This window comes from Monodon monoceros, unplaced genomic scaffold (assembly GCF_005190385.1).
Source record: "Monodon monoceros isolate NGI ecotype Baffin Bay Population unplaced genomic scaffold, NGI_Narwhal_1 Super_Scaffold_3, whole genome shotgun sequence".
Taxonomy (NCBI): Eukaryota; Metazoa; Chordata; class Mammalia; order Artiodactyla; family Monodontidae; genus Monodon; species Monodon monoceros.
In genome coordinates, this window is record NW_021703780.1 from 37,812,372 (window position 1) to 37,832,760 (window position 20,389).

General features: G+C 39.7%; 1 protein-coding gene across 3 annotated transcripts in view; it reads right to left on the reverse strand.

Moving 5' to 3' along the window:
* Positions 1-20,389, reverse strand: part of KCTD20 (potassium channel tetramerization domain containing 20) — a 60,692-nt gene that overhangs the window by 16,473 nt on the left and 23,830 nt on the right. The window contains exon 1 of one of the 3 annotated variants that reach the window (XM_029242999.1): positions 13,061-13,209. The exons of 1 other annotated variant lie outside the window; for it this stretch is intronic. The gene's annotated coding sequence lies outside the window, so the exon portion shown is untranslated. Of the gene's footprint in view, positions 1-13,060; positions 13,210-20,389 lie in introns of those variants that run through there. One more of the 3 variants, XM_029242998.1, reaches the window with a different exon arrangement.

A 20,389-nucleotide genomic window follows, 5' to 3' on the forward strand; every position in this document is an offset into this window, starting at 1 on the left:
TCCTTTTAAGTATTATTATGAACTCAAAGATCTGTTTTAATCTAATGTATTATAACAATCCATTACCATCATTTTTTATCAAATTGTCCAATTTTTGGTTCAAATTGTCCCAGGTGGGACTTCCCTGGTGGCACAGTGGTTAAGACTCTTTGCTCCCAATGCAGGGGGCCTGGGTTCGATCCCTGGTCAGAGAACTAGATCCCACATGCATGCCGCAACTAATTCACATGACACAACTGAGGAGCCTGTGAGCCAAAACTAAGGAGCCCACATGCCACAACTAAGGAGCCCGCCTGCCACAACCAAATAGACCCAGCACAAGCAAATAAAATAAATAAATAAATAGACCCAGTTATGGCTAATATGGTTCCCTTCAAGACTTCATCTGTGTCATTTTTTTTTTTTTTTCTGCAGTACGCAGGCCTCTCACTGTTGTGGCCTCTCCCGTTGAGGAGCACAGGCTCCGGATGCGCAGGCTCAGCGGCCATGGCTCACGGGCCCAGCCGCTCCACGGCATGTGGGATCTTCCTGGACCGGGGCACGAACCCGTGTCCCCTGCATCGGCAGGCGGACTCTCAACCACTGCGCCACCAGGGAAGCCCCATCTGTGTCATTTAACCCCAATTCTACTGGCTGATGAGGCTACTTCCTGTACAAGATTTTTCTTTTTTTAATGAAAGTTCATAGCAGCTTTATTTATTTATTTGCGTGAGAGGAATTTTATTTTATTTTATTCTATTCTATTTTATTTTGTACAAGATTTGTCTAAGCTCACCTTTTACCATCTCTGACCCAGACCTAGAATCAGCTATTCCTCCCTGGAGCCTCTGTTCCTTTTAGTGGATAAAAGCATTTATAAATCAGGATCTGAGCACTAGGTGTCTTCATAGCTATTGAGATGTCATCGTCTCCTGAAATGGTCTAGAAGCAAAGTTGGGGATTAAAAAAAAAAAAAAAAGTTTATATTGATATTTTCAACTCAAATTCAACATTATGGTTTTTTTTACTTACTTTATATTAGTACTATATCTTTTCTCTCACAATGAAAATCTTGGTTAATAAACTAGTTTTTAAATTATAACATTAATATTACTAACAATAAACCTACTGAGTTTAAGTCTTTTGGGGGTCAATTCTTTTTGTCCTTAAAGTGTACCCCACTAGGGATGTACAGTCAGTGTGCTACGTTCAAGTTATTTTATTTTTTCTCTGTATGTCCTGTAATTTAGGTTCATTTTTAACAATTATAGCTTATTTTTCATTATTTTTAAATTTAATTTTTGAATATGTAAAACATTTACATTCTTCAAAAGTTAAAGTGTTACAAAAAAGGAACGCTCAGAGAAGTGTCTCTCCCTTCCCCTTTCCCTCCAATATTTTCCTATCTATTCCCTACAGATAACTAGTTTTATTAATTTGTTTATCTTTCATGTTTCTATTTATAGAAATAAGCATAATGTGTGTATATACATATAAATTCTTAATTCTTCTTTTTCTTATACAAAAGATGGAATACCATATCCAGTTCTGTACTTTGCTATTTGTACTTAACAATATATCTCAAATTCACTCCATAGGAGTGATTAGAAGTCTTCCTCATTCTTTTTAATGGCTGTTTAATACTCCACTCTTAGATGTTAACAGGTAGAACTTTAAGAGAAAAAAGGAAAGAGCATTTTAGACAGGGTGAATGGTGTATAATGAGCAGGAGAGTAAGCGTGAACAGGCTTTATACTATATGAAGGAGTGCAGGCTGTGGGGAGAGCAACCAGGTTAGAGTGAAGGGTGGGAGAAATCAGAATCACCATACCATACGACTTCAGGGAACCCCATACACACCATCATTTAAGGAGCTGTACAACGCACAACTTAGATGGCTGTATACAACAGCCCTATAAGATAAGGTTGAGAACCAAGCTGGAGCTAGCTTACGGAGGCCTTGAGTTATAAAGTAAAATAGAGTTAGGACTTTGTCTTGTAGCCAAAGTTTTTACACAGAGAAGTGTCACGTTCAACATGTTGCTTTACGATAAATACAACCACAGATGGACTAGAAGAGTAAGAGGTTATTGGAATTGTCTAGGCATGAAAGGATCTCTGTGGGTTGACAGCAAGAAGGGTAGTACCTAAGACACGGTCCTGCCTACTTTCAAAGAGCTTACAATCCTATTGTTGAGAATGTGAAACACAAGAGTTACAAAATACAGAAAAGTGATATTTCAGGATCAGAAGAGACCTTAGTGATTATTTTGTCCAGTGGTTCTCAAGTCTAGCTGATAATCAGAATCACCTAGGAGAACTTGTTAAAAACATTCTGTGGCCCTATTCCCCAGAGATAATGATTTAGTAGGTCTAGGGTGGATCTGAGAATGTGAATTTTTTTTTTTCATGTGGGATCTTAGTTCCCTGACCAGGGATCGAACCCGTGCCCCTGCAGTGGAAGCGCGGAGTCTTAACCACTGGACTGCCGGGGAAGTCCCAAGAATGTGAATTTTTAACAAACTCCTCAGCTGATCCTGTGGACTAGCTATGTTTGGGAACAACTCATCTGGTATACCCTTTCATCTCATGAATGAGAGACTGAATCACAACAATATTCTTTTTAAAGAATATTCTAGGAGATTACAAACTTAGAGTAGGGAGGCCTTTTTAATCAAGAGCAAAAAACCCAAAATCTAAAAAAGAAAAGACAAATCTAACTACAAACATTTTTTTAAACTTTTGTATGGCATGGAATCCTATAAAGGAAAAAAAATACTTGAAAAACTGTATTTGCAACAGACTTTTACAAAGAGTTATTATCACAATATTCAAGGGCTTATGAAAATGCATGAAACTAACCCAACAGAAAAATGCGCAAAGGATGGGGAGAAAAGGGAAATACCCAAGAACTTGGTGAAACTACATTAATAGGCTAGGAAATAGAATTTAAGGCAAAAAAACTACACAAGTTGGGCAAGGCATAACATTTGAAGATATCTGTTGCCAGAACCATTCCTCTTCCTCATTTCTACCTTGGAAGAAAGCCGTAACAAGAGAAGAGATAAAGGAGAGAAGAGGGCATTCCAATTCCACAGAAAGGCAGGAATGCCTCTGATTCCACATCCCTTCTCCTTCATTTTCCTCTATGAATTGCTGAGGCCAGGCTAGCAAGCTGGCAGATAAAAGCACAAGGACAGGGCTTCCCTGGTGGCGCAGTGGTTGAGAGTCCGCCTGCCGATGCGGGGGACACGGGTTTGTGCCCCAGTCCGGGAGGATCCCGCATGACGTGGAGCGGCTAGGCCCGTGAGCCATGGCCACTGAGCCTGTACGTCCGGAGCCTGTGCTCTGCAACTGGAGAGGCCACAGCAGTGAGAGGCCCTCGTACCGCAAAAAAAAAAAAAAAAGGCACAAGGACAATAGTGACAAGATTATAACCACTTGGATATATTTTCCTCTTCTCTACTTGACATCCCTAACTTACCGCCCTTAGTACCTTTTTGTCAATATAACTTATGCCCAAGAACAGCTTTTGTGCCAGAAGAGACTATATTACAGTTACTTGGATTTAAATTAAGACTTAAGACCTTACATTCAATTTATAACTGCCTAAAGGCCTTTAAACAGTTTCCTTTACAACTTTATCAAATTACCTATTAAAAAAAGACTTAAATAACAATAACATTTTTACTCACTACTCAGCTTAAAAGATAAAATAAGACAAATATAGTTTAATCCCCTAAAACCACGATCCTAAGTTTGATATTGCCAAACATTTTAAACTATACTTATCATCTTAATATGTTCTTTTCTTGTTTTAGCACTTTAATTGCCTCCCAAGCAAATCTTTAAGTACTCAAAAAACCTTTAGTAAATCCTAAAAAAGCAAACTTTTGAATCTAGTATATCTCAAGAAGTTCTTAAATATTGCAACACCCTTTCAAAATGCAAAGTTTTCTTATATCCTTAAACTAATAATCAAATCTAAACCCAGTTACTCAAGAACACATTTTACACTGGAACCAAATCAATCAGTTGAGATTCTTCAATATGCCAAATCACCACAAACATTCCATCTTAAGTCCAGATGGACTTAAACTTCACTGATTTAACATATATCATGTGCTACATATTATTCTAAGTACTTTATATTATTTAACTTAATACTCAAAGAAAAAACTTTTATGAAGTAGGTACTATTATTACCCCTATTTACAGATGAGGAAACTGAGGAAGAAAGAGGTTAAGTTCCCACAGTCACATAGCTAATAAATAGTAGAGCCAGGCTTCAAAATCCAGGCTTCTGGCTCCAGAGTCAAATGCATGTTACCCTTAAGCTGTGTTACCTCTCCTTATAGGTCTGATTTACTTCATGAATTCTACGTAAGTTTCACAGGTTTGGAGATATGATTTCAAGCCCAAGATCTGGAGCCAGGACATATGACCTTTCTGTGCCAGTAACAGGCACACCTAGCACCTTTTCTGTTTAAATAGTTGCTTTGAGATGACCTCTAAATCAATTAACTCCAGATAGGGGTTGATTTTACAATCTGAGTTCCCCAAGTTCAAATTAAGACCTTACCTAATTCTGCTGTAACTTTCAACTTTGTTACCTAAAAACAGGGTAGATCAAATTCTGTAATTTCCACACAGGTGCTTCTATCTTTTGATGGATTCAACTAGTTATGGTCATTCTAATGACACCTTTAAGCTAGGAACAATCCAAGGTACATAACAGACCAGGCAAAGCTCATGACTCCTAAGAAAAAGCCAGTCAATATATGAGGTCCCTAATGTCCAGGGCACTCTTCTGCTTGCTATTATCTAAAACTCTCTATAGGAAAAGATACACAAGCTGTTAAAGATTACTTAATGGCAAACTTCCAGGAAATATCCAAGAGATATACTATTAGCAATAATGTCTTTAAACAGTACAAGGGAGTGCAATTAAAATTTTTTAAATGTATTACTCAATACAGTAGGCCATTTTATAAGAAAGAGCTAAGTTTTTGTACAGTAAGAAAAGATCGGAAGGTCTTAGGGGACAGATCCATGGATCAGTACTGTAGCAATAGAACAAACATTGAAAATTCTGGAGACAATCCAAAATCACTGTGTCAGAAGATGGTTCAAGGACCAGTATCAATTAGCATCAAAAGTTTTCACTGACTCTTAGCAAAAATGAGGACAGTGGAGATGATGTAACACATGGGGGCGGGCACACACACACACAATTACCCCAGTTCTAAGACACGTGACATTGCCTAAGACATCAATATAATAACAGCGTTTCAGGAAAGCACTATTAAATACATACATGATTTTAAGATACAGGCTGATTTCAAAAATATTAAAATGTGAATTGAAAATTATGGTATATATTAGTGTAATGCTTTCTTGGTACCTAAATTAAATCTTTACTTCTTTTCTGATAGTAATGTCTTTTCTTTTACAACATAATGGTGACAGAAAATGATAGTCAGATTTTTTTTTTAATGTCCTAAAAGGCTGGCAACCTGATGATGGGCTCCCAATTTCCCCCCACAATTTTACCAATCATAAATCTCAAAAAAAATCTGGGTCCCAAATCACCTTCCATCTAGGACTACAAAAACACTTCTATTAGTTCAGTCCATCCTACCTAAAAAATCCCAAAATAAGGAATCTCTTGCTTAGCTCACCCTATTGGTGGCCAGCAATCCTCAAGGGAAAAAAAATTTTTTTTTCCTTGTGCCAAGTTGAAGTCTGCCTTCCTCCCCACACCCACCGTGACTTCCACGCATTGGCAAGTCCTATGCCCTGGAATAATGCAATTATCAGAATGGGATGGGTAAAACAGAAAACAAAAACCAAAAAAAACCCCATTTGTTTGAAGACATTAGACAACTAGCAAGATAGCCAAGACTGCAGAGAAGCTGTGATGGTCAGTTTTATACGGCAACCCTTGAGGCTACAGTCCTAGTCATTCAATCAAACACTAATCTACATGTTACTGTGAACGTATTTGGTAGATGTGATTAAAGTCTTTAATCATTTTAGTTTAAGTAAGGAAGATTATCCTAGATAATGTGGGTGGGCCTGATCCAACAATTGAAAGGCTTTAACAGCAGAACTGAGGTTTCTCTGAGGAAGAAGAAATTTGACTGGAATGCAGCTTCAACTCCTGCCCAAGAGTCCCAGCCTGTGTTCCTGATGGCCTAGTCCAGTCTCCACAATGTATACACCAACTCCCTTCAATAAGCAGCTTAATATATACGTGTGTATATTTATATACAAATAGATAGATGACATAGATTATTTTGATGATATATAAATACTACACAGAACCATATTCCATAATTAAAACCGTCCTTCAAAGAAAACTTCAGGACCAAGTGGCCTGACTAGCAAATTCTTCCACGCCTTTAAGGAAGAAATTACATCAATCTTATACAAATGCTTCCAGAGAACAGAAAAAGAGAACCTATATCCCAATTCATTTTCTGAGGCCAGCATAATGCTGACCCAAAACCTGACAAGAACATTACCAAAAAGCATTACAGATGACTTTTTCTCATAAGCACAAAATCCTATACAAATTATTAAAAAATCAAACCCAGATACATCAAAAAGGATAATACATATGGCAAAGGTTGACTTAACATTCTAAAATCAATATAATTCATATGCTGAAAGGCTAACAAAGTTTTAGAATAATAACTAAAATAGCATGAAACAGTACTGATAAACTAGACTTAAAAAGGGCAGGTTGAAACAATAAATACAGTCACAGAAAAAAAGATTAAAAATATAAACAACTATTCTCCCTTAATTGTAGGCTTATCATATGTGATTTTTAAAAATTGTTTTATTGAGTATGCCAAAGTCTCTAAAATGAATGTGTTATTACTTTTAAAATGAGAAAGGAAAATGTATCTGTAAAAACAGGGAACTCTTCAAGAAAATGTTGGAGTATTTTTTTTTTTTGGAGTATTTTTAAAGCTTAGAACAGTTTAAAAGAAATTTTTTAAAGTTTCAGAAGAAAATGATATATTACTAAAGAGATTTGGACTTTTTTCCATCTAGATTAAAGAAGAAATATTAGGAATATAAGACAAATTAGGAATTCAGGTTAAAAACATGAAATAGTTTCTCAAGCAGATTATTCAATAGGATGACAGAATAATCTTGGTAGCTTTAAATCCAACACAAGGGCTTAATGTGGAGGCATGGTGTGCTTCCTAGGGTACTCAACAGCAAGCATGGTTCTAAGGAACAGGCAGAAGGTAGGACAGGTGGGTAGCACAGGAAAGGATGATGCTGGAATCCCAAGTGAGAGGGTGCTCAACAATTAGGGCAATGGAACATTCAGATTACCTGACATTTAATTCCCTAAACAGATTGTTATGAGCTAAATTAAATTGTGTTTCCCTCAAAATTCATATGTTGAAGTCCATTACCCTAAATCCTCAGAATGTGACTGGAAATAGGGCCTTAAAGAGGTGATTAAGATTAAATGAAGTCATTAGGGTGGGCCCTAATCCAATACAAATGGTGTCCTTTTAAGTAGAGGAGATGAGGACACATACAGGCACAGGGAAGACTGACCATGTGAAGACACAGGGAGGAGAAGGCAGCCACCTCCAAGCCAAGGAGAGAGGCCTCAGAAGAAACCAACCCCGCCAACACCTTGAACTTGGGCTTCCAGCCTCCAGGATTGTGGGAAAATAAATTTCTGTTGTTTAAGTCACACAGTTTGTGGTACTTTGTTAGGGCAGTCCTAGCAAACTAATACACAGATACAACTGCAAAAATTAAATTTTACCCTCTCCCACAAAAAAAGAGATTTAGGGCAAACACACTTGAAGGCGTCTTACATGGTTTTAAGGTATGGACTGTGATCTTCATATAGAAGTGTAGATCATTAGCTGTTTTATTCTAAGGAAGGTGAACTTTCTTTAATAATCTTCTTAACCAAATCATGTCACAGATCTTTCTACTACACCCCAGTGCTTTCCAAAATGTTAGTAAGCCCCGCCTCCATGTTATAGTAAGAACAGAGATAGTTTAATTTATATCTATACTTATCATAAAAGCCTTAATATTTCAATGCTGGAAAGGACAATCTGAATCTAAAGAAAATATCTTCTTAAATTAAAATATTTAAAAAAAAACAGTTAACAGCTAGCATCTCCTGGGAACTCACAATAGTCAGGTGCAAATCAAAGCATTTTACATGAATTAACCCAATCCTAATAACCCTCTGAGGTAGGTACTATTACAACCTCTTTTTCGGAGACATAGAAACTGATGAATATCCAAGCTAGTAAATGAAGGTACTAAGACTTAAACCCAGTTAAAACTGGCTCCAAAGCCCACATTCCTAACCACTGCCCAATGAAGTATAATGAGGGCACTATTGAGCATAAATTGTAATGGCTTTGGAATCAGTTTAAATTTGAATGCTGGCTCTGCCACTTACACGGTGTATGACTTGGGCAAACTTAAGCTCTTTGTGTCTTAGATTCCTTGGCTATAAAATGGAGATAATTAAATGAGGCAATGGATGTAAAAACATTTAGCACAGTGTCTGGAACATAACAATGTCTACTAATTACTAAGTCCTTACTATTTCTAATTCTACTTTCATGAATATACAAGAACAATCCAACAATGTCTACTTTGGAATGGACTTCCCTGGTGGCGCAGTGGTTAAGAATCCGCCTGCCAATGCAGGGGACACGGGTTTGAACCCTGGCCCAGGAAGATCCCAATGCCATGGAGCAACTAAGCCCGTGCGCCACAACTACTGAGCCTGCGCTCTAGAGCCCATGAGCCACAACTACTGAGCCCCCTATAGCCACACCTACTGAGCCCACGCGCCTAGAGCCCGTGCTCCACAACAAGAGAAGCCACCACAATGAGAAGCCCGCACCCCTGAACAAAGAATAGCCCCCACTCACCGCAACTAGAGAAAGCCCGCGCATAGCAACGAAGACCCAACACAGCCAAAAACATAAATAAAATAAAAATTTTAAATTAAAAAAAAAAAGAATCCACCTGCCAATGCAGGCGACACGGGTTCGAGCCCTGGTCTGGGAAGATCCCACATGCTGCAGAGCAACTAAGCCCATGTGCCACAACTACTGAGCCTGCGGTCTAGAGCTGCGTGCCACAACTACTGAAGCCCACACGCCTAGAGCCTGTGCTCCGCAACAAAGAGAAGGCCACGCACCACAACGAAGAGTAGCCCCTGCTCGCAACTAGAGAAAGCCCGGGCGCAACAACAAAGACCCAAATGCCACCAAAAATAAATAAATAAATAAATGTATTTAAAGAAACAAAAAACAGTGTCTACTTTGGGGACTCTAAGCAAAAACAGCAAAGGGTTCTCTTCTTTCATCCATACTTCTTTCCTTCCTATGATTCCAGAAATGCATATACTATTCCAATAATCTCATTTCTCGTAAGAAGTATATTGAATCAGATTAGCAGTTAGATCAGCCTTATATTCTGTCTCCCACAGAGATACCTAATAACTTGGGTAAGGACAACAGTACAGTTATGCGACAACTTCAAAAGATTCTGGACATTGCTCAAACATCTAACATTTAATAAAAATTCACCAATGTACTTACTTTAACCTTTACCAAATTTTAAAAAAAATACCGAGTTCATAACATTTCTTGGGATTACAAGATAACTATTTGCTCTTATTTGTTCTATTACTACTTATTCCAAGCTTCAGAGTTCCTTATTTTAGTGTTCCCAATCTTCCTGATTTATGTGGTTAGAAAATACTCTCCTTCAATCTCCATTTTTCCAAATACTGCTTCTGTACTCATGTGAAAGTCTCTCAGTTTTCTTTATCTACTTATAACTGAACTTCTCTAAGCCTTTTCCTTTTTTTTTTTTTTTGCGGTACGCAGGCCTCTCACTGTTATGGCCTCTCCCGTTGCGGAGCACAGGCTCCAGATGCGCAGGCTCAGCGGCTATGGCTCACGGGCCCAGCCGCTCCGCGGCATGTGGGATCTTCCCGGACCAGGCCACGGACCCGTGTCCCCTGCATCGGCAGGCGGACTCTCAACCACTGCGCCACCAGGGAAGCCCGCCTTTTCCATTTTTGAAGCATTTTTCTTGAGATGATTTAGTGGAAAGAACACTGGGCTAGGAGCCAGGAGTCCTCACTCTGCCGTCTCATCTCTCAGATTCCTCATCTTAAAAGGCAAGAGGATTGCAATAGATAAATTTGTAATAGGTTCCCTTATAGCTCTAAGCCTCATATTTCCATGACTCTGGGTCTTCCAACTAGAAATCATTCAGTATGCCAACAATTTCCCTAAACTTTACTCCAGTTAGCCAAGGAGGAGTAGGTATGTTCAGATTCAGGGGCAGAGTAAGACACAATAATCGGAAAGCCCAGGGCTATAGAAGGAAAGACATGGTATTTTGTAAATCAACAGAAAAAGATTAGTAAGAAAAATGAGATGCCAAGAAGAAACCAAAGACAGAAAAAAGTCAGAAACACACAGTCTAACTCTAATCTCATCCCTACACATCTATTTGAAGAAGAACTAAAAAACAAAAAGCTTTGGGAGCAGAGGTTATCCAGCCCTCATATCTACCTCAAGGGAGCAAGGCAACTCTATGACATCTTTGCAATGTTGTTGCTAAAATGGCCTACTACAGTGCTTTGCACAAAACAGGCGTTACTGGGGTATCTGATGACTGAATTAATGTTCAGATGACCTGAATGCCCTCATAAATGCTACTGGTACTGCTACATACCAGGAAATCTGAGAGCTCAAGGCAATGGGAAATACAGGGCACTGCCTGTCCTGGTTCAAAGGGGAAGGAGACTAAATTAGTTGGGAGGGGGGAAGATTTGGCCTAATGGCATAACTTATGAGCTGATGCTACTGGAAGCAGCTCCCAGAAGGTAAAAGGACAGATTACCAGGCACAGACCATCTCTAAGGCAATATTATAATATGTATGAAAGTATTTCCTACCCTGGTGTCAGAGTCCAAGAAAGCACTATCTTTTCTAAAGTTTCCTTCCAAAGAGTCAGATCTTCTTGGCTTATGATTGGTTAGGGGGCAGGGGAGAGTAAATCAATAAAGGGATAAGGAAGTTGGGCAGTTCTACAAATTCTCAGGGCAACCCTATTTTGGTGTTTCTCAAAGTGTGGTCCCTGGATCACCAATAACAGACCAAGGGAGGGGGTGCTTGCTTAAAATGCAGACTCGGAAACCCATCACTGATCTCCAGAATCAAATTTCTGGGAGAGGTACAAATCAAAACCACATGAGATATCACCTCACACCTGTCAGAACAGCTATCATCAAAAAGAACACAAATAAAACATGTTGGCAAGGATGTGGAGAAAAAGGAACCCTTGTACACTGTTGGTGGGAATGTAAATTGGTGCAGCCACTGTGGAAAACAGTATGGAGGTTTCTCAAAAAACTAAAACAGAACTACCATATAACCCAGCAATTCCACTACTGGCTATATATCTGAAAAAAACAAAATCACTAATTGGAAAAGATATATGTACCCTAATGTTCACAGCAGTATTATTTACAATTACCAAGATATGGAAGCAACCTAAGTGTCCAACAACAGATGAATGGATAAAGAAGATGTAGAATATACACACACACACACACACACACACACAATGGACTACTACTCAATCATAAAAAAAGAATGAAATTTTGCCATTTGCAGCAACATGGATGGACCTGGAGGGCATTATGCTAAGTGAAAAGTCAGAGAAAGACGAATACTGTATGATATCACTTACATGTGTTATCTAAAAAAAATACAACACACCAATGAATATAACAATAAAGAAGCAGACTCACAGAGAAGAAACAAGTGGTTACCAGGTGGGGGTGGAATAATATAGGGCTGGGGGAGTGGGAGGTACAAACTATTGGGTGTAAGGCTCAAGGATGTACTGTACAACACGGGGAGTAGAGCCAATATTTGGTAATAACTGTAAATGGAAAGTAACCTTTAAAAATTGTATAAACAATTTTTAAAATTATAAAAAAAAATTCTGGGAGGGGTATTGGTACTTTTAAGGAGCAAACTTATGTTTGAGAACTACTGTCCCAGAATTTGGGTCGGGGGGTGGGGAAGAGGAGTTAAGGGTGGAGTTCTTCAACCGGATTCTTCAAATTCAACTGCTATAACTACAACACTGTTTGGAGGACCATTAAAAAAAGAACCTTAATTTCTCAGGTAACAGCTGCAGCTAGTTGTTTAACAGCTAACAGGGGCACAATTAACGGGCCTGGAAAATTCATTTTCATAAACTGGTTAAACAGTTCCTCAGTCTGTTTATCCTGTTAGTTTGGTCACTGGTTTCTCCTTTAAAAATAAATCGGATCAATCCAGGAATTTTCAGAAAGAATCACAAACTCCAAAATAGAAGGTTTTTTTTTTTTTGATAGTTTAGAACTAGGCTTTTAAACCCGAAAACACTGAACGCTATAAAAAGTAAGGTTTTATTTAAAAGAAAATTACCAGTTGAGGCTCCCCCAGCTCTTCTACACTCAGAGGCACTGATGAAAGCTAGTAATTTGTGGGTGGCAGAGAAGGAAGACTGAAGCAGGGGTGCAAAGAGCGAGAAGTCCGACCAACTACCTAATTTTTAATGATTCAATTAACTGCCAGAAAAAACACGTCTGCAAATGTTTTATCAATAAACACTCCGGGGCTCTCATCATTCCTCTTCTGTTGGGATTAAAAACACCAAAGGCCTGCAGGAAAGTCAAGTTATACTTTAGTTGTCCCCACGACTGTGTTGACGATTTCCACACAAGGCGACCCCCCTTCTTCCCCGGATTACCAAGCTTTACCCTCAGCACGGAAACTGGCGCCTGGAACCCATTTGCCAACGTTGTGCCTCGAGATGACTGTAGCCCCGCGTGCTTTCAAACTGGGGGTCCGACCCGGCGGGCTGCCGCCCGAGCGGCGTCCTGAGGAGTCGGCCCCCTACCCACGACACAAAGGCACCTTCCGGGGCCAGGCCCGCTGCCGCACTCGGCTCGCCGGGTCTTCGAGGCGAACGGTCTCGCGTCGCCACTTACCTGAAGCTCCCCGCCGCGCTCTCGCGCTCGGGGGCCGAATCCGCCCGGGAGGCGCGCGCACACGGCGCCGCAAGCAGCCGCCCCTCGGACCGCCCGGGCCGCAGCAGCGCGCGCCCCCCAGCCCCCGTCCGCGCGGCCACACGGCTGAGTCACCCGGCGCTTCACGTTAAGAGTCCCCCTTCGGCGCGCGGGGCACGCCGGGAAGGCCGGGCTCCGGCCAACCCCCTGGGCAGCGCGCCGCAGGGTGTCCCTTTTCCTTCCCGACACGCCCCCCCGTCCCACGCAGGACGCTCTCACCGCTGCACAGCCACGGTAGATCGATTTCTGAGCTGCGGATACCCTCTTTCAATTATTAAAAGTCTGAAACGGAAAAGTTAGTAGTTATCTGAATTGTGAAACAAGCTCGCGCAGCCCCGGGACAGCCAATGCTTTTAGAAAATTGTGGAGCCCGGATCTTTACATACGTTTGGGGGGAGGAGGTAGTGAGAATAATGGAGTTCCTTAAACACCTTTTGCTTGGAAATCCCTCTCCTGCATATGTATTATGACCTAGAGGAGGGAGGAAAACTCCACGTTTTTCTCAAACCTTGAGTTTAAGGAAACTACATAGTATAGCAAACAAAGCTGAATTACACATTTTTAATCAACCTGAAGCAAATTATTGGAAAATTGGTTGTGTTACTAGTAAAATATTTCAACACTCAAAAAAGTATCCATGTATAGTCCATGACCTATAAAGCGTAAAAGAAATAGCATCAGTCCTTTCTGTCATGATTTCTACTGGTTTTTGTACTTTTAAAAGTTATACTAGTTAAATAAAAAGTTATACTGGTTATGCAAACTATTTTGTTTTAAAATTGTTGAAAACCAATTAACTTAATAATAGCACGATTTCTTAAATTTTGAGTCAACTTTTTCATTAAGAGTCTAAAAACTAATTTGGGGCTAATGATTATGATTAGGTTTGAAATTCCAGTAGGTTGCAAATGGTTGCCAGATACTTGTATAGTAAAATTGCCTCATTAAGGGCAACAACTTTAAAAAACTGAAGCTATAAATTTGTTCATTGTAATTTTATCTTAGAGGTGTAGAGGGTCAGTCCCCATTTCTATTCTTTCACTTCACTTACAATGACTAAAACATCCAGTACTGTGTTTGAATCAGGATGGGCTAGGTGCTGCACTAGTCACCTGTAGGTCACTAATAGGTCAGGTGACTCTTCAGGGCAGCTCACCTTCAGGTGGTGACACAGCATTCTCAGCTGCTTCCATTTCTGGCTCTGCCAACCCAACACGAGGTTTCACATCAGGGATGCCAGAAGAGCTAGACTGGAGAATCCTGCAAGGGCTTTTCTTTGCCTCTTCCGGATGTGGACCTTTCAATTCTGCTGACATTTCATTGGCCTGAACTAGTCACCTGGCCAAACCTGACTTGACTCTAAGAAGGCTAGGAGGTATAACTTCCTGTGTGCTGAGGGAAAATGAACAAGAAAAAAGATTTGATGAACACAGCATCGTCTCTGTCACAGTGTTCAATAGTAAAACTAAATATAAACCAATTTGAATGTGTTATAGGATCCAAACTTTACAACCAAAGTAATATAATTATTCAAACTAATGCCTTTATTTCCATTTCTATAAAGTACAACGTTATGTCCTCTGAGTCAAAAGGAAGAAAAAACTTTTCTGATGTTCATGCAAGACAGTTCTTGAAACAAATTCTTCCTTTCTGGAAGGGTTTCTCTCTGCAGATTTGTAATATATAAAAATCTGGCCCCAACGTTGGAGAATTAGGCTAACTACTGTGTCTTTTAATCAGTCGTTAAGACTAAATGGTTCTATTCTTGTCTCTAATCTCATATAATGAATAGCATATCAGTCCTGGTACTTTTTTGGGTAGACATCAAGGAGATGGAGTATGAAAAATGTAGAGTCACAGAAAGCAGAGGTGTATGCTGATTTTTACCATTTTATTTCTAATTTAATGCATCTCCAAAATCTGAATCTCTCAGATGTATCTGGAGCTGAAACCTTTCTTTATTATTTTTTTTTAAAAATATTTATTTATTTTGTCTGTGCCGGGTCTTAGCTGTGGCATGTGGGATGATGATCATACGTGTTGTAGCATGCAAACTCTTAGTTGCAACATGCATGTAGGACCTAATTCCCCAACCAGGGATCAAACTTGGGCCCCCTGCATTGGGAGTGTGGAGTCTTACCCACCAGACCACCAGGGAAGTCCCTGGAGCTGAAACCTCTCTAATGTCAAATTGGGAGGCCTGAAATTTTCAATTGTCATAATGGCCAATTCAGTTTATTTGATTAACTGTGTTATTTAAGTTCCTTAAATATAACATCTACTACCAGTAAATATTACAAAGCACTTTTCCCAATATTTCACGTGACTTAAATTTCTCAACAGCCCTGTGTGAAAGGAAAATCAAAATGAAGTTGGGGGCTTGCCCTGGTGGCGCAGTGGTTGAGAGTCTGCCTGCCAATGCAGGGGACACGGGTTCGTGCCCTGGTCCGGGAGGATCCCGCTGGGCCCGTGAGCCATGGCCGCTGAGCCTGCGCGTCCGGAGCCTGTGCTCCGCAACGGGAAAGGCCAAAACAGTGAGGGGTCCGCGTACCGCAAAAAAACAAACAAACAAAAACCTCATGATTCCTTAAGGACAAATATTGTATGACTCGAGTCGGAGTCAATCACAATTCTCGCAAGGCAACTTTTAACAACCTCGTGGCTTTTTGTCTTTGTAAGCCCCTGATTCTTTTTCTTCCCAGGAACACTCCTTTAGGGTTACCCAAATCTGTGTCTCCCCAGCTGCAATTCTTAAGACCCCAAATAAACTTTTCTTATCTGCAGCCTCCTGCATTATTTTTTGGTTGACACCTGGGAGATAGATTTTACTACACAGATTCACAAATGAGGAAAACGAGACATAAGCAAGTAAAGTAACTAAGGTCATTAAACTACTAAGTGGTGCTGGTGGGCTGAGAACTCAGACCATCTGACCCCAAAGTTCTTGCTCGCCAGCTCCACCTAATTGCTTCCAGGTGAACTGAGCACTTCCAGGTGGCACCTTAAATGTTATCAACTGTTAACACAAACCAACTAATTTAAGGTTGACTTAGAATGAAAATATTTTAAAAGTAATAGCTATTATCAATTATCATATAAAAAATGAATTATCCTTTCTGCATACTACTTCATATGTAGTAAATATAAAAACAACCCCAAAATCCCAAGATTTTTGAACTCTCTCAAAATAATTACATTTGCAAAAACAATTTTTTAAATGCTTTAGGTTGTATAATCTCTAGATCACTGCAGACATATCAAATGAGACTTTTTGAAAGAATAATCACTTTTGTTTGGAAGTCCAAAATTGTGCTCAAATATAGATGAAATATAAATACAGATGTAAATTATTTAATTTTTGACTTTTTAGAGGGGGGCCAGAACTCCGTATATTGACCCAAAGTAGATTCACAAGAATCTTTTTCACTTCACTTTCATCAGTTCACCTTCATCAACAATCTCTTCATGAAAGTCACAAAGCTTTATGACCAGCAGGAAACAGACTGGACCTTGAGTACATAATCAACCAGAGAAGCAAGAATTTTAAGTTTCTAGTGGCTGGAATTTTCTACTAAATCTTTACTAATGTACATCTGCTTTACATAAAACTTCACTCTGCCTTTTAGTCTCATTTATAGGGATTGTTTCATCTGCAAATTCAACATATAGCCACAGTCCAAAGGTGTAGGACCCCAAGAGAGTTACATAGATGATGATTGCAGGATCTCTCCTCTAAGGGAACTTAAAAATGTTAAGTTTGGTTATTTGGGTAACCAAATAGGAGATAAGGGGAAGTGAATCTACATCAAAATATTCCACTGTTAAGTAAAAAAGAAATGATAGAATATCGCACTTTTGCAAACCCCTGTGAATTAATAGATATAGGTATTATGCATCAACAGCTCCTAAGATGATAAAAAGAGAGACAACTAGACATTATGTGCCTCCTGAGGGAAGACCACACCACCACCTAAAATGCTGCTACAGGGATCGAACCTAAATCGGGTCTAGGCTTGAGATCCAGCTGCCAATTCGTAGGAAACAGAGAACAGAGGGACATGTTGAACTGCACCGTGATCACGCAATCTGCAAATTCCTGACTGCGGGCGACTCTACAGGTCAAAAGTCCTCTTTTCTTCAGGAGAAAAATTGTAAAGTTAAAAAAAAAGACAAAAGATATCTCAAGTTTTTAAAAAGTGTATATATGTGTGTAGGGAGGAAACTATTCTGTCTATGGGAGAACATTTGGGTGGTAAAACCATGTAAGAGAAAGGAAGTGAAATGTTTACTGTAAAGGTTAGGATAATGGTTACTTATTCGCTGCCGTTGTTGGTGGTGAAACAGTTGTGACTGGGAAGTGACTACAGAAGGGGCTTCCAAGGGTAGGTAGGGAAGTTGTTTCTGACCTGGTGGTAGTTACAAGGGTGTTTGCCTTAGAATAAGTGATTAAGGCAAACATTTTCTTTGTGTTGTCTTCTGTGTCTGTGGGGTTTTTTGTGCTAAAAAAATTTTTTAAAGAAAAGGTTTGGAGCTAGAGGCCAGTCCTACCCAAGAGCTGAAATATATTTTCTTCACACTGAGCTATTTGCAAATGTATCCATTTGGTTTCCTGGGAAAATATCAATATTAAGGTTAAATTACTTTAAAAAGAAAAATAAATGCTTTAAAAAACTTTTGAAAGATATTCCACATTGTAATATAATTGGGGAATTTTATTTAGATATTGTCCTTTTTTTAGAAGGTAATGGACATGTCGGTAGTAGAGTGTATTTTGAGTGTTAGAGAAAAGGGGTAAAATGGAATGATGAAAGGTAAGGATACTAAAACAATTTCTTGAAGCTTAATTGTTAAATTCCAATAACTGTCAGGAGAGTAATCTATTAACATTTCCCATTGAGATTTTGTTGGGGGCATGAACTCCCTCCCTTTCCCACCCACAGGCCAAGACAATTCATCTCAGAATTCTATGACTTTTTAAAAAAAATTTTATTATTTATTTATTTTTGGCTGCATTGGGTCTTCGTTGCTGCGTGGGCTTTCTCTAGTTGCAGAGAGTGGGGACTACTCTTGGTTGCAGTGTGCGGGCTTCTCATTGCAGTGGCTTCTCTTGTTGCGGAGCACGGGCTCTAGGCGCGTGGGCTTCAGTAGTTGCGGCACACGGGCTCTAGAGCACAGGCTCAGTAGTTGTGGCTCATGGGCTTAGTTGCTCCACGGCATGTGGGATCTTCCCGGACTAGGGCTCGAACCCATGTCCCCTGCATTGGCAGGCAGATTCTTAACCACTGTGCCACCAGGGAAGTCCCTCTATGACTTTTTAAAAGTACATAGAATAGAATGCTCAACTTGAGACTCAAGAATCAAATAAACCTCTGTAAATAGAAGTCCTGTGGGGTTCAGAATGGGGAGTCAGAAAATGTACGTGTTAGCCCCGACTTCGGCAGAGGCCGTGTGTAAACTGATGATACGTTCACCTCTCATTACTCTTGTTATCAGTTTACAAACAGACTCTGACCTTCCAATCTGGTGCACCAGCTCTGACCACTCACAGTGCCCCTGTTTACGAACACACAAGTCTCATTCTTTTTCTTTTTAAATTTATTTATTTGGCTGTGTCAGGTCTTAGTTGTGACATGCGGGGTCTTTTGTTGTGGCACGTAGCCTCTTTGTTGCAGTGTGTGGGCTTCAGAGGGCTCAGTATTTGAGGCCCGCGGGCTTAGTTGCCCCACAGCATGTGGGATTTTAGTTCCCCTACCAGAGGTCAAACCCACGTCCCCTTCATTGGAAGGTGGATTCTTAACCACTGGACCACCAGGGAAGTCCCCACAAGTCTCATTCTTGAACCCAATACTGAGAATGCTGGGAAGTTTTCTTTTTTTTTGTTACCCTTACATGTGTTTTAAATAAACTGCATTTGAGGGGCTTTCCTGGTGGTGCAGTGGTTAAGACTGCAATCCTAATGCAGGGGGCCTGAGTTGGATCCCTGGTAGGGGAACTAGATCCCACATGCATGCTGCAACTAAGAGTTTTTGCATTCCACAACTAAGGAGCCCACCTGCCACAACTAAAAGACCCAGCACAACCAAATAAATAAATAAATAAATATTTTAAAAACCCAACAACTGCATTTGAAAAAGCAAACAAAAAGACAAGCCCCAAAATATACATTCTTCAAACTAGGATTTGAACCAGTGACATTTAGGCTCACAAAACAGATTCCAGTCGCCCACTGAGCCAACACATAAAACCTCCAGGTTCTTTTACTTTGCTCAAATCACACTTCCTCCTTTCGCCAAACTTTCAATAACTGAAAAAAAGACAAAATCTGTTTACCAAAGCATGTGTGCTGGCCCCTTACCTTTGCTCTCTGAGAAACTTTGTAATGAAAACAAACAGATAAACAATAAGATAAATAATAGGAACTAGGCAAATTCAGAAAGGTTTCTTCTGCTTGTCGACAAGGAGCCCAAACAAACTGTTCTCCTTGCTTATTTGGAGTTGTGACGCCTACCTGGAAATAAGTCAATGTTTGTGAATGTACAAGGTACATGAAAAGGAAGTACAGAAACATGAAGTGGCATCAGATTCATAAGGCAGTATGACGTGGTGAAAAAACAAAGAACAAAACATTGGAAAAAGAGCCAGATGACCTCAGTTTGAGGCCATTCCACCAGTTACTAACTGAGCAAGTCACCCATAAGCTTGGGTTTCCCAGTCTGTAAGATAACTGACCTACCTCTCCCATGAGGATGTGGAAGGAAGAAAACATAATCAAAATGTATACGAAAGTATTTTATAACCTCAAAGCACTAGAAAATTTTAAGGCTCTATTAGTATTAATGTTATATACACACTCCATCCAAACCAACATTATCTTTAAAAGGAACACCGAAAGACTTTTTTGTGAGATAAAATTGACCTCCTTAATGTCAACTGTAAATTGTTTGCATATCAAAATATACTGGTTTATACACTACCATGCGTAAAATAGATAGCTAGCAGGAACATGCTATAAGGCACAGGAAGCTCAGCTTGGTGCTCTGTGATGACCTAGATGGGTGGGATGGCGGGGGTGGGAGGGAGGTCCAAGAGGGAGGAGGTATACGTATACATATAGCTGATTCAATTCATTGTACAGCAGAAACTAACACAACATTGTAGAGCAATTATACTCCAATAATATATATATATATATATATATATATATATATATACAGGTTTCCTTAGCATTTATGACTTTTTTTTTTTTTTTTT